Genomic DNA, 13,785 nt, shown 5'->3' with positions numbered 1-13,785 from the left:
ATTTAGGTGGGAGTCAGAGTCGTGAATTTATTTTTTTTATTTCTAAATGAGTGAACTTTTAAGAAAGCAAAAGTAATTTACAGTCCTAACTTAAAAGCCTATTTAGCAAAATGTGTCTAATCTTTCGTTAATCACATTTAGCTGCCTTCTTTGTAGTTTATGTTTCAAACACATGTTTGGTCTTAACATCACTAGTCATTTAATTCCCACCAATAACATGAAAAGGCCATCTCATGTGTGGAAAATGCATAGGTAAATCCATTCACAGGACGGGTGGTGTTTATGGATTTGCTTTGTAAGTGCATGATCTAAGTGAAAATAATCACATGATGACTGTGAGCCCCACAGGAAAATAGAGTAGGATGTTTGTTTTACCTCTACCGAAAAACAAAGGGTTTCATACTTAAAACCTTATTTTCATGGGTAAATCGGGTGAAACAAACAACCTTTATTTGGCATCCTTTTCCCTCTCTTCTATTATGGGAATGAAACAGGCCTTAAGTTAGCCCATAAGAGCTTCGTACACCTGGCTAGGTAGGTCGGCTTAAGGAACTCGAGCTGAACCCCGTTAAGGGGGCGTTTGATAAACATGAAAAATTTATTCTCAGGGAGAAATTTTATATTTTTTTTGTAGGCCCAAGGGGGTGCTTTGCAAACGGGCATAAATTTCTCCCCCTAGATGTCTGCATTTTGAGGACTTATTCTCAAAAAGGAAAAATGTACGACTTTTTCCCAGACAAGTTTCTCCCTGGGTGTCAAACACCCCCTACAGTTTGATATCCAAAGTGCACAAGGTATCAGTACCACCAGGTAGGATGTGTTGGGACCCACTAGGTCCGCCGAAGGTCCAACCTATTGACAGTTTGATACCCCTATGCATACGATTTGGGACAAGAGGAAAATTCACTTTTGCATTGATTTTCTTGCAGAAAAGCAGGCAAGACATATTTTTATCGGATACAACATTGAATTTGAGCTTCATTAGCATATCCATCTTACATGCTGCCTCTATGAATTTTAGCTTGAATGCATTGCTCTCCAAAAGCTGGACCAAGTTTGGATAGGCCATGATTTAGCTTGTTTTCACCCACGTATATGTATGTGTTTGGAAATGAAAAATAAAAAAATATCTATTATAACTTCTCTTACCGTTTCAAATGTGAATGTCTTTTTTAATTTATTCATTTTTCATGGTGGTTTCTATCGATTCCCATGATTCCAAGCCCCCCAAACACTCTCTTTTCTAGGTGGGTCAGAAAATATTATGGACAATGATTGTATTGTATGACAAAAGTAATACATTTCTCGGAATACCCTATAAGTTTTGAAATCTGCCTCATGTCCAAATTCGCAAATGTCTTACTGCTTTAAGACCATTTTACTCTTCGCATGAACAAACCTCATGAAGTTTGCATGATATATCATTACGCTCTCCGGGTATCGCAAACTTTCACTAAAAGGTTTATTCACACCTTTTTTTGGAGACCTCGCGATGTTCGCATAACTAAATTTGTAAACTTTGTGTAACTTAAATCTTTCTAAACTTTACAAATATTCTATTAAATTCACATATATAATATGAAATTCACATAACCAAATTTGTGAACTTTCTATAACTGAAACATGTCAAAACTTCACACATATAAACAAAATGTGCATAATCAAATATGCAAACTTTCTGAAACGGCCAAAACTTTGCAAACTAGCTTTGCATATATAGTATGAACTTTATGTAACCAAATTTGTGAACTTCCTAGAACTGAAACTTAAAAACTTCACAAATATTTCACTAAATTCACATATATAGTATAAAGTTTGCATAACGAAATATGTGAACTTTCTATAACTAAAATCTATTGTAACATCATAAATATTTCACTAAATTCGCATAACATATATGCGAACTTTCTATAACTAAAACCTGTCAAAACTTTGCAAACTAACTTTGATATATAGTACAAAGTTCACATAACATATTTGTGAACTTTTTATAACTCAAACCTGTCAAAACTTTGCAAACTAACTTTGATATATAGTAAGAAGTTCGCATAATCAAATTTGCAAACTTTTTGTAACTAAAACATGTCAAAACTTTGCAAATATTTTACTAAATTTGCATATATAGTATGAAGTTCTCATAAAACCATGCAGATCTTCTTAAGTAATAGATTCTCAAAAAGATCCACAAATATGGGGTCAATCTGCACATTTTTTTGCATGTGAAGTTTTTTACATTCTCATGCTTGTTGAAACATATCTAAAGTAGTGCTTTTTTTTGTCATTTATTTTTAAAAAGAACCCTCAATATTTTCCCTCTTCCCTTGTGGCGATTCTCGTAAAAATAATTGTTGCATTCCAATGAGGTTGAGGTATCCTTCACATTGACTTTTAAGGTTAGCTTGAAAGGTGAATTCCATGCAAACAATATATATATATATATATATATATGCATATTATTTTATTTCATTATAAACTTCTTTTTTTTTAGATATGATCATTTAATATCTCTATGTGTATTTGGGTTTAGTTTGCTTCCCTATGTTTCATTTAATATTTACCATCGAATTTATCATTTAGGGTTTACCATGTTTAGGGTTTTTTCATATATATATATATATATATATATATATATATATATATATATATATATATATATATATATATATATATATATATATATATATATATATATATATATATATATATATATATATATATATATATATATATATATATATATGTTGTTTATTTGTTTATGTTTTAGATGATTTATGTTTGTTTGCTGGTTCTTTAGTATTTGATATTTTATGTTGGTGTAATTGTAATGCCCAAAATTCTGTATCCTAAAAATTATAAAAAAAAAAGTTTAATACTTCTAAATTCTTTTATAAAATTACAGCGGAAAAAAAATTAAACTGGACAAAACTTGGTGCATTACATTTTCGTTTACAATAAGATCCATACATGCAGCAAGTTTAAAACAAATGAATAAATATAAATGGATAGAAGTCCAATTACATCCCTACATTAATAATGGAGTACATTTAACAATTCAAATTAAATAATCAGAGTTTTTGAGCAATTAAAATTGCTCTCAGTCCAAAATACTCGAAGTTTTGAAAAAGGTATGGCTCGGTCTCTGTCGCAACCTCCCGCCATCGCATATAAGTTCACTCACTTCCTAAAAACATTAAAATTCATAAAGTTAGACAATACTTGTCTCAGTAAAGTAAAACTATACAAAACACATAAATTAAAATTAGTAAGTAGAAATTACTATAAATTTTCATGTATTTAATAAAAGTGAATACAACAAAATTTAATATGCATTCTCAATATCTCATGTAAGCATAGATTTGTAAAACTAACTCCAATCACTCATATAGATATAAATAATAAAAAATGCATGAACAGTTAAAAATGCATGTACTTACCAATGCAGAAGTTGTTCTTATGCATGAGTCGTTTCTTATCTTTAATTAACTTTTCTTTCTTAAATAATGCATGTCATGTCTATCTAATGCACATACATTTAAGTTTCACTTCTTAGCCTTGTGGGTATAAATAAATGCTTATACCTAGATCAGGGTCATGTTATAGGTGGTGTTTACATACATTGGTGGTTTTGGCCTAGTCGAGCACCTTTCACCAGTACCGGGTGAGAGACAACAAGAGTGAGAGAAGCTCTCAACACCACCATCCTGATGCATCAAACTTTCACTCATGAGTTTCTTTTCTTTATGCTACAGTCTATTACAGAGGATTTCTCCTATCTTCGTGGTTGGGGAGGAACAACCTTCCGTGCTTAAAACTTGTTCCTACGAAGTTGTAAGTAATACTTGCCCTCTCTTTGCAAGCCCTTGCTTTAGTGTTGTATGTTTCACTTATTTAAATTAATGTCTTACATGCAACATTGTATATGAATCCATAAAAGAGAATTTGTCCACTGCAAGCTTAATGGATGTATATTTAAAACCTTACATTGGAATTCATGCTCATGCTTCATTCTTGTCAATCATATGCGCATATGCATAAATAACATGATGAAATTCTTAAGCATTGCATACATTCATTACATTCGCATCATCATCATGGCAGTTACATAAGGGATAATGTAGCATAAATAGTACATTCAAACATGTTATTAATTCATAATACGGACACCTTGGTCCCTTAGGTAGTGAAAGACCATATAGGCTAGCACATTCATTTCAAGCCCTAAGTATGGGCATATAATTACCTGAAAAAAAAATAAATTTTAACACTGCATATACAGACTGACATCCATTTGTAAAAGCATGCATATCAACACATAAGTTATGTAAGAATTCGAAAGTCTGTTCTTAGACCGGTTCCAAACTTGCAAAAACCTAACTTTGTCTGACTGTTACAGAAGCTAAAAAAAAAATTTATTCAATAGTTAGAGCTAAAATTTTCACAGCTTGTAGAAAATTTTATCAGTTTTTCGATGTTGAAAACCGTTTGTAAAAATTTATCCGTATAAGGGAGTTATAAACATTTTGGTGCATACATGTTCTTTTTTGTTCTCACTGACATAGAATAGTGCTCATTCCATAAACATAGCTCAAAATTTTTCAATAACTGTTAAATTTTGGTAGCTTTCAAATGCAATAAACTATTTATTAAAACTTTTTCGAACGAGGCTGATACAAGCGATTTATCGATCAATTGTTAGGCTAAAAATACGTGATTTTGAGAAATATGCATTCGAGTAGGCCAAAACAGGCCACTTGAATTCATACTTCTGAATTTTTTTCACACTAATATATCTTAAAATTATATAAAAACCACATCAACATTAATTCTAACTACTTTACCATGGACAAGTCATATTTTTGAAGTTGTTAGGCTAGAAAATAGACTTGTCTCCCTGAAGCCTATTTCCTATTAAATAGATTCGATAAATTTTATAATTTGGCATGCAAAACACGTATTTTTTTATGACATAAAATCAAAAAATTATGCTATGATTTCAGAGTATTCACATACACATACATTACAATCTTTAATTAAATATTATGTAAAAATAATTAGATAGATCATGGTTTTTGCCGAAATTACTGAATTTTTTCTAAGAAATTTTTTTAACATAAAACATATTTCTATAAAAGACATAAAAAAAATATGAAAATGTTTACAATACATTCACATGAACCTAATCTACTATTTATAATTAAAATTTACAAGAAAACAAATAAGTAATAAATGAAATTTCTAAAATTTATCAAATTTATTTCTTAGAAACTGATTTTTAGCAAAGTTTTCTTTCAAAAAACCCTTTCTTCTTTATATTTCGACAACCCTTAGCCAAACCACATGTGGGAGGCATGGTTTAGGGTGTCTCCTTATAAAAAAATGAAGGAATTCATGCTTATAAATTTTGATTTACGTGTAGAGTATAGGATCTTCTACCTTTTGGCAAAATTCGTTCATACGTGCACGAAAATAGGTTCCAAGCACAAATGGGCCATCCAATGCATGCAACGACCTCTCCACGATCTCCTCCCACAACTCACATATATGTAAGTGTACTCCTTGTTGGGCCAAGGAGGAGCACATGTATGGAAGAAGAGGGGAAGAAGAGAGAATGCAGGGAGCAAAGGAAAACAAACAAACTCAAAAGGAAAAAATAGGGGGCGTAAGCCCCTCCTCTATTTTTATAGGGTTTAGGAAAAGGTCAAGGGCTCAAGTAAATCTCATCCCTTGATCTTAATCTAGGTTTAGTTTCCAAATCTCAAAGTTGCCTTCCTTTCTTTTTCTTTTTAACTTTTTTCTAACAATTTTCTTTTGTATTACCTATTTAGCTACTTAGGGTTTAGGTTTTATTTCATATATAATACATAGTATATAATTTATATAAGCATTCTAAGGTAACCCACATGGGCTGGTTGACCCCCAAGGGGTTGATCCACTTTTCAAGTCTAAACTTTCAAACTTGCTTGCTTGGCAAACAAGTTTGACTAGTTTAAATAATTTTTTATTTATTTATTATTATTTTTCTTTCTTTTCTTTCTTTTCTTTTTTTCTTTTCTTTTCTCTTTCTTTTCCTTTTTCTTCCTTGGTCCAACCCCACTCCCTCCTAGAACTCTCTAGAAGGGACAACCCTCTCATGGGAGCTCTCATACTTGAAATAAGGCAACTTTTGACTTTTAAGACCAACCTTGTTATTTAGTAAGTTTTTAATTTAACTTCATTTTAAAGTTTAAGTTTTTTATTTAACATTTCAAAGCTTAAATGTAAAACCTGATATTTTCCCTTGATACCTAAAATGAATAAATGATGAATTATTGGTGCATTCAAGACTATAATCATGAATTCTTGATTTTCTTGATATTTTTGGTTTTCTAGATATTCTTGATTTTTTTTATTTTCTTGATTTTGATTAATTATGAACCTTTGTCTCAAGTTATAAAGATTATTTCAAGAATAATTGAAAAAGCTAAAATATGTGAACTAAACAAGAAAATAAATGATTTGTATATTTTTAGATTATGGATATTGGATTTGGATATAATCTTATTGGATTAGACCCAAAGCGTCGAACGCTCCGAACATCATTATTGTTTCGACATAAGTTTTTGACCAATCAGTGGCTCACCTATTAAATCGAATTTAACCTTGATGTTTCTCATTTTGAGGACATCAAAATTGACTATCTACAAGCTCAAATTAATGTTGATTTTAGCATTTTATCATCAACCAAAGTTTATGCCTAATTATAAGTCAAAAATTAATATTTTTTATATTGATTAAATTTTGTTATCAAACTGTATATGTATGATTAAATCTAAGACCACCACAATGATCTACGCTTTGAAGGCTATCAAATCAACTATTTAAATATCCAATTCTGATGAGTCTTTAGATCTGTAGGCCTCTCGGAAGATTATCACGTCACTAGAGCCCAAGCTAGGGTAAGAAGTCCCTACTTTTAAAATTTAATGAATTATGTATCATAATTTATCTTTTATTTTATTAATAAAATAAATTAATAAATATTAATTTCTTATATTAGATGCGAGACTCTTACATAAATATTAACTTTCTTTCTTTTTTTTCCTTTTATTTTTTGTTTCTTCTCTCCTCCAAAATGTCTAAGGTTTGAAAAAACCTTTTACAGCTATTATTAGACCTACACTTAGTCATTTGGTTGTGGTAGAATAGCACTTGGATCGTTTGTTTCTCCATTCTAACCTTGAATATCGATCGCAGACAGGTATGATTTACGTAGCCAATGTTTTATATACACTTAGACCATGTATTATTTGATTATTTTGATTTTCAACAACTTTGAATATATTCTTGATATGTGTTTTACGTTTTCATGATTGAAGAAGTCATTTTTTGGATCGAAAAACCCAAATAATGTGTTTTCCCTAAAAATGATTTTAAGAAACATACAAAATTAGGGTTTTGTTATTATTTTATATTAGATCTAATCATAATATCATTCATTATGGTGTTATTCATGTATTAACCTGTATTAAGTTAGATCAAACAAAAAATAATCAGATTCTAAAGGTTTCATAATCTTAAAAGGGGGTTTTTACAAAATTGTTTTCTGAGAAACCTAAAGCTCTGATGTCAGATAATTTTTTTTAACCAACTTCAGAAAAAAATTGATAACTCTATTAATACTAGTCTGAAAATCTAAATAAAATCACTATGATTATGTACTCAGAATCTTGTTTCCCTCGTTTTGGATTCATATTGATGTAGATATGCCTATTTTAACATAGCCCCAATTTTTAGCTTAGTTTACAGGATGATTTTGACCCATCTTTGATAAACATTATAAACGCCTATGGAAAATGAATTCAAATATTTTATAAAAATTTAAGGTGAATTTTAAAACCTAATATCAGACTGTGTAAAAAGGGTTTTGTCAAAAACATTTTACAAAATTTTTAAGAAATACCTTAATCCGATTAAAATCCAGTATATTACAGATACTGAACCGAAACTCTATCCCAATAGGGTTTCGTAAAAGATTTTTAATTGTTTACATATTTATTATTTTTGTGAATAGTTTGTTGGGTTATATTTTTGACAAGTACAATTAACCATGGTAAAAATACCATGATTTTAACAGCGTCCTACTATTCTCGAAAGATTTTATAAAATCAGGTTACCAAAAATTCGAGTTTGTTTTAGTAACTTATACTTGTTTTTAATTAGCAACGTGTTAGAGACTTATGATTTTTAATATGTTTTTGACATGTATTGAATATTATTAGTAATTATACATCATATTGCAGTAAGATTAATGAGCTAGACATATGATAAGATCTGATTGTGATGTTTATATGAATCGTATGTGTAATACATGACTCTTTTTGCATTGTCTTGTAAATATATTATCATGGTTGATTCTAAAGGCATATTCTATTGAGATATGAATTTTTTGTGGTTTGAATAGCATAAACTGAGTTTGAGTAATACATATTTATCTTATTAAGCATGATTACAATTGAACGTAATTAGAAATATATAAGTTTTCCCGGTTTGGGCTTATGAGGGCTTGGATCAGAAAAAAAGACTTTTGTGTTTTTAGTTACAGGTCAGTTGTAATTAGTTCTTTAATATGTATGCTACTATAGATATTTTATTTAGGTTTAATATGATTTGAGGACTGAATGTTCAAAATATTAATTGTAGTTATATCGATTTGATTGGTAAGGGTTTATGGGAGCTCTTATCGGGAAAATCGAGTTAATGACTTCGATTATGTTTTAATGTTTTCTTTAAACTTTTTATAAATTCAGTACTTGAATCATATTTGATCTTAGATAAATATTTGTGATAGAGTTAATGGTAAGATTTATTGTTTCTATACATGTTGCAAGTGAGATTTGTAGACCTGTTCAATTATAGCAGTTTGTTTATATGATTTTTATGATAAATCAATTATGAGCATGATTGTAATTGCAAAGCATGTGAGAAATGAATAGTGAGCATATTAATATTGTTTTATGTTGGCCATATATGCAGATGCATAATGATGTATGTGTGATATTGTTGCATGGTTATCCTAGAATATTGGAAATAATATGATGTTGCATAAGTGGATTGCTAAATGACATGTTAACATGATTTCAAACTTTTAAGTGCATGTTACAATTTTGGAATGCGGTATTTATAAATACATGTAGAAAGTGTGATATCCCGCAGAGTTTGAAGGACACTTGGTGTGCTTGATGAAATTAAGATAATAATGGTTCCATAAGAGTGAACAATGAGATAGAAAGTGCACTAGCCTAAATGGTAGTTGCATGTATTACCTATGGCTTAATTTAAAGATACCTTATGATACCCCTTCCGGGTATGTCTCGTTTCGTCGAGATATGCTTAATCAGTTGCTTAGCAGTGATCTACCTTACAGAGGGTAGAAGGTATGAAATTTCTTAGACCTTTTCATTTCACTCACGAGAGGCAGTTCCTCGCCAGGTTCTCCAGATAAGGAGATTAGGGGGACCAGGATTGTCCGTTCGTCTTATGTGGCAGTTCTCGAGTATTTCTGTAGAAGTAAGTTATCATGATCATCATTGTGATGTAGGTGTCACTCTCTGAGTAGAGTTAGCTCAGAGCGGTTGTTTCCTCTCACGATTTTGGGCTCTGACCTTAAAGGATACAATTCAGGGTGCTACTTGGGCATAATAAAATACATAGCATAATAAACACTCGAGCTAGTCAGTCTGTTTCGAGCTGGTCTACGTCATACCCAGGTAGACCGAAAATCAAGATGAAACATAAATTACTTTCTCACATTACTTTACTGCACTTTGTTTTATTTTACCTTATATTATTCCAAACTAGTCTTGGTCCTTAAAGTTGGTAAATTCATGTGCATTGATATATGTGTTGTTCTCACCTGAAGTTGATGTTAGCATGCTGAAGATTGTTATTTCATACTTTCTTATGAATTTTGAATTCAGGAATAGCGTATAGAAATTTTATATTTGTCTTGTTGATAGTTGATGCAAATTCTGAGATATCTATATCATGCAAGCTTTATGTATTGTATATTGTATTATCTATGTGAATTTTAGTGAGACTTTTTATAGTCTCATTCTTTCAAAATAAAAATATTTTTCAGGAGATATGTGATGGCCAGTGCGAGTGCATGGAGCTAAAGGGAGTTGTGCATATTGATGTTTTCGATGATCCCAAGAGCTTCTTGTTCCATTTAAATTGTAATACTTTCTAAATTGCTAAATGACTATTAAATTGGACATTTGATTATTAGTTTAATACTTAATTTTAATTACTTTGTGCATAGTCAACTTTTATTCAGATATGCAATGGTAGTAGTTCTCTTAAAGTATTGTGTTTAGAGATTTAACAAAGAAACTAGTTTAGAAAATTGATTTCAAAAATCAATATTCTTTCACTGTGTTTACTCACATAATAATATCATAAGGATTTTATCATTTGGATGCTTTAACTTCAAACCTTGTTCTACGAAGCTATTAAACGTCGGTGCATGTGCATGCTAATTCCATAGAGCTTAATTCGATTAAGGTGAGGTCACCGCTGAAAAACTTGGTTTAATAATTTCTGTTATGTAATGATTCATTTAGATTTGTTGATGGTGGTTTCGTACTGGATCTAGTACTAGGAGGCTAAGACACTCTCATGCTTTTACTCAAGCAGATTGTCTAGTACTTGGTATGGTTGGAACAAGTCTGTTGATGAGACCGTTGCATTGTTATATTTGAAAAAGAAAAACAAAGAAAAAATATATATATTCAACGTGTTTCAAAAAACTCTTTTTTTTTGTTCTTTGGTAACATAGGTCCATAAAAATGTGCTTTCTAGATTGAAAATCAATCTTAAAGAGGTGTTTCAAGGTCTGATCCATCATTGATTTGGATCTGAAAATCGTCCTACGCATATTTCATGTGTTTAAAAAATTTGATGTCTACGTGATTGATGTACCTACCTTAATTGAGTTTTTAACTGTAGATCAGCCTTCATCTTCCATCTTAGAAACATAGAAGAGCAACAATGGCTGCTGAAAAAGTTTCAAAAAGGAAAAAGAAAGAAGAGAGAGAAGAAAATAATAGGAAAGAAGAATAAAAGAGGGAATTCTCTTTTTTTTTTTATAATAAAAATCCACTAAGGGGGGTCCCCTCCTTGGAGTACCATCGCAACCGGTACTTTCTAAGGTTGATCCCTATGAGTCTTAATCCAAGGATATTCCAACTAATTCCTTAATTAATTAAGCCATTAATTTAATTATCGATTATTTTAACTTTAATTAATTGCTAATTAATTTTAATCAATTATGACTCTACTAGGGAGGGGCGCCCCACCCTATTTAGAGCCTTCTATGGTTCTAGAGAACTCTCTAAAGTCTGGAGTAGATCCCACTTGGGTCTAAATCCAAAAGTAATCTGGATCTAAAAACCTGATCTAGATCTAAAACCCGATCTAGATCCAAAACCTAGTTGGGTTCTAAGAACCAAACAAAAAGGTCCAAACCCAAAACCCAATTAAAGATTCATAACCAAACACCAAATCCAAAACAACATTGGATCCAAACTCAGGTTTGGATCTGAACCTAACTTAATCCAAGATTCATAATACAAATGTATAAAAAAATCGTTTATTCTCTTGTTTAAGCCACATATTTTAAATTTTATAATTATTCTTGAAATTTTCTTCATAACTTGGGTCTTAATTTCATAATAACTCGAAATCAAGAAAATAAAAAAATCAAGAATTTTAAGAAAATCGCAGATGTTACTGGATCAATATGGTTTTTATTGATAAACTATGTGTGTGGATCAAAATTTATTGCTAAAACTGGTATAGATATGGAGATCACGCCTGTGTATTGATTTCCTTTTATTCACATGAACTCAATGCATGTAATTGCATGTTAAATATGGATTCTTGCTAGTCATGCATAAGGGGTATTTTTGTTGGAATTTAAATCAGAACTCTATAACGAACCCAAATTGGTCCTCAAAAAAATTTAAATTTTTAAATAAATAAATGATTTTAAAATATTATAGAAAGATATCCCAGGGATCTGGGGCACATTATATATTTCATATCTACAAACCAACATACATTCCAAATATAAATTTAAATTGAATATAATTTACCTAAATAATCAAATTTAAAGTTTAATAAGTTCCTCAAATACACTAAACTCCTACAACGGTCAGAATCTGGTCTACCAAATAATAAATAGTCGCTCCCTCCAACAAGTCAGTCCTACTATCATTGAGCCTCGGTACCTGAAAATGGTTTTAAGAAAATGGGTAAGAACTGAAGTTCTCATACAAGACCCTCTCAAAAATTTGATAGTAAGGAATATAGCATAAATCAAATCAAACATAGACTTAAGAGGGCATTAACATACAATTTATACCTAAAATGGGCTTGCAATGTAAACCAATTTAAATAAGGCAACCAAAACCACATGCTACATAAACATTTAGTGATGCATGAACTAATGCAACTTTTATGAATAACTTTTTAATTTGATTATCATGTATTGCTTTTGAATGCATGTCCCTACTTAATGCAGCACATTTAAGTTTCATCTTCCATAAAACCCGCGGATATTAAAAGTAAGCCAAATCCCAATGTTCAAGGTAGTCCTTAGTTGTATTTTATCACACAATTGTATTTTATTAACTGAGTCTCATACAAATCTCTCGATCAATGTTGAGAATCATCACCCTAAATCAGAACATTAAGAATCATCACCTAATGTCGGGATGACAAGGGCATCATCACCCTTGCCACTTTCTTTGTATACTAATAATTACAGTTGAGTTAGACTACACCAGCCCCAGGCAAAGTGGTGAAAGTTTCCTACAACCGTGGCTAGAAATACGAATCACTCATCAGGTTCTTGGGGTAGACAATGCACATGACATTCAATATCCTCACGGTCTCTCATGACTGCTATCTAAGGATCCCACCATTTTAGAGGGCAACCAAGGAAGAACAATTTATTATATTATTTAGTCTCTTATACAATTCTTAGTTAATTAAAGGTTCTTTACATAAAAACAATATGCGATATCTAACATCGGCTTTACCTGTTAATTTAAGCAGTGTAATACTTATGTAAGACCCAAAAATTTTCAACAAAAGTTTTAAATAAATTCATGAGGCATTTTTATATAAAAATAGCATATGAACAAAAAATGTGAATCAAATCGATTTCTACGAACCAGTTATACTTAGGATATTTGTATATTTGTATATTTGTAAATATATACTCAAACAGTCAGGGGGCCATAACTTCTTCTTTGAGTAAAATTAGTAGATTTGTACAAGCTAACTTTCTTAGTTTCATCGCTACGAAGAGAATGGCGTACTCAGAATTTTTCAAAAAAAAATTGCCGAAAACCTGATTTTTTTTGTGGGACCCACAAAAATATTGGTAGGACCCATAAAAATATTCCTCAAAAATATCTTGTGGAACCCATGAAATATTTTCTGTGGGCCCCACACCAAAGGAACCTCCAGTCTTTATCCAAAAAGCCAGGGGTAAAAGGAGAAAAGGAAAACTTGGAAGAAAAGTTTTCTTTGGCTATAAATAGCCCTCCCCTCTCCGTCTTCTCATAAAATCATCTCCCCCTCTCTCTCTTGCACCCCTCCTCTCTCTAGAACCTCTCCTACCTAGCCTACTTGGTCTAAGCCTACCGACCTGGTTTGAGCCTACTTGACCTGGTCCAAACCCACTTGACTTGGCTTGAGCCCAATTGGGTCTAGTCAAAAGTCAAGGTCTCTTTTTGT

This window comes from Nuphar pumila, chromosome 8 (assembly GCF_984573655.1).
Source record: "Nuphar pumila chromosome 8, dmNupPumi1.hap1.1, whole genome shotgun sequence".
NCBI classification, from domain to species: domain Eukaryota; kingdom Viridiplantae; phylum Streptophyta; class Magnoliopsida; order Nymphaeales; family Nymphaeaceae; genus Nuphar; species Nuphar pumila.
Note: the sequence above shows the minus strand (reverse complement) of the source record.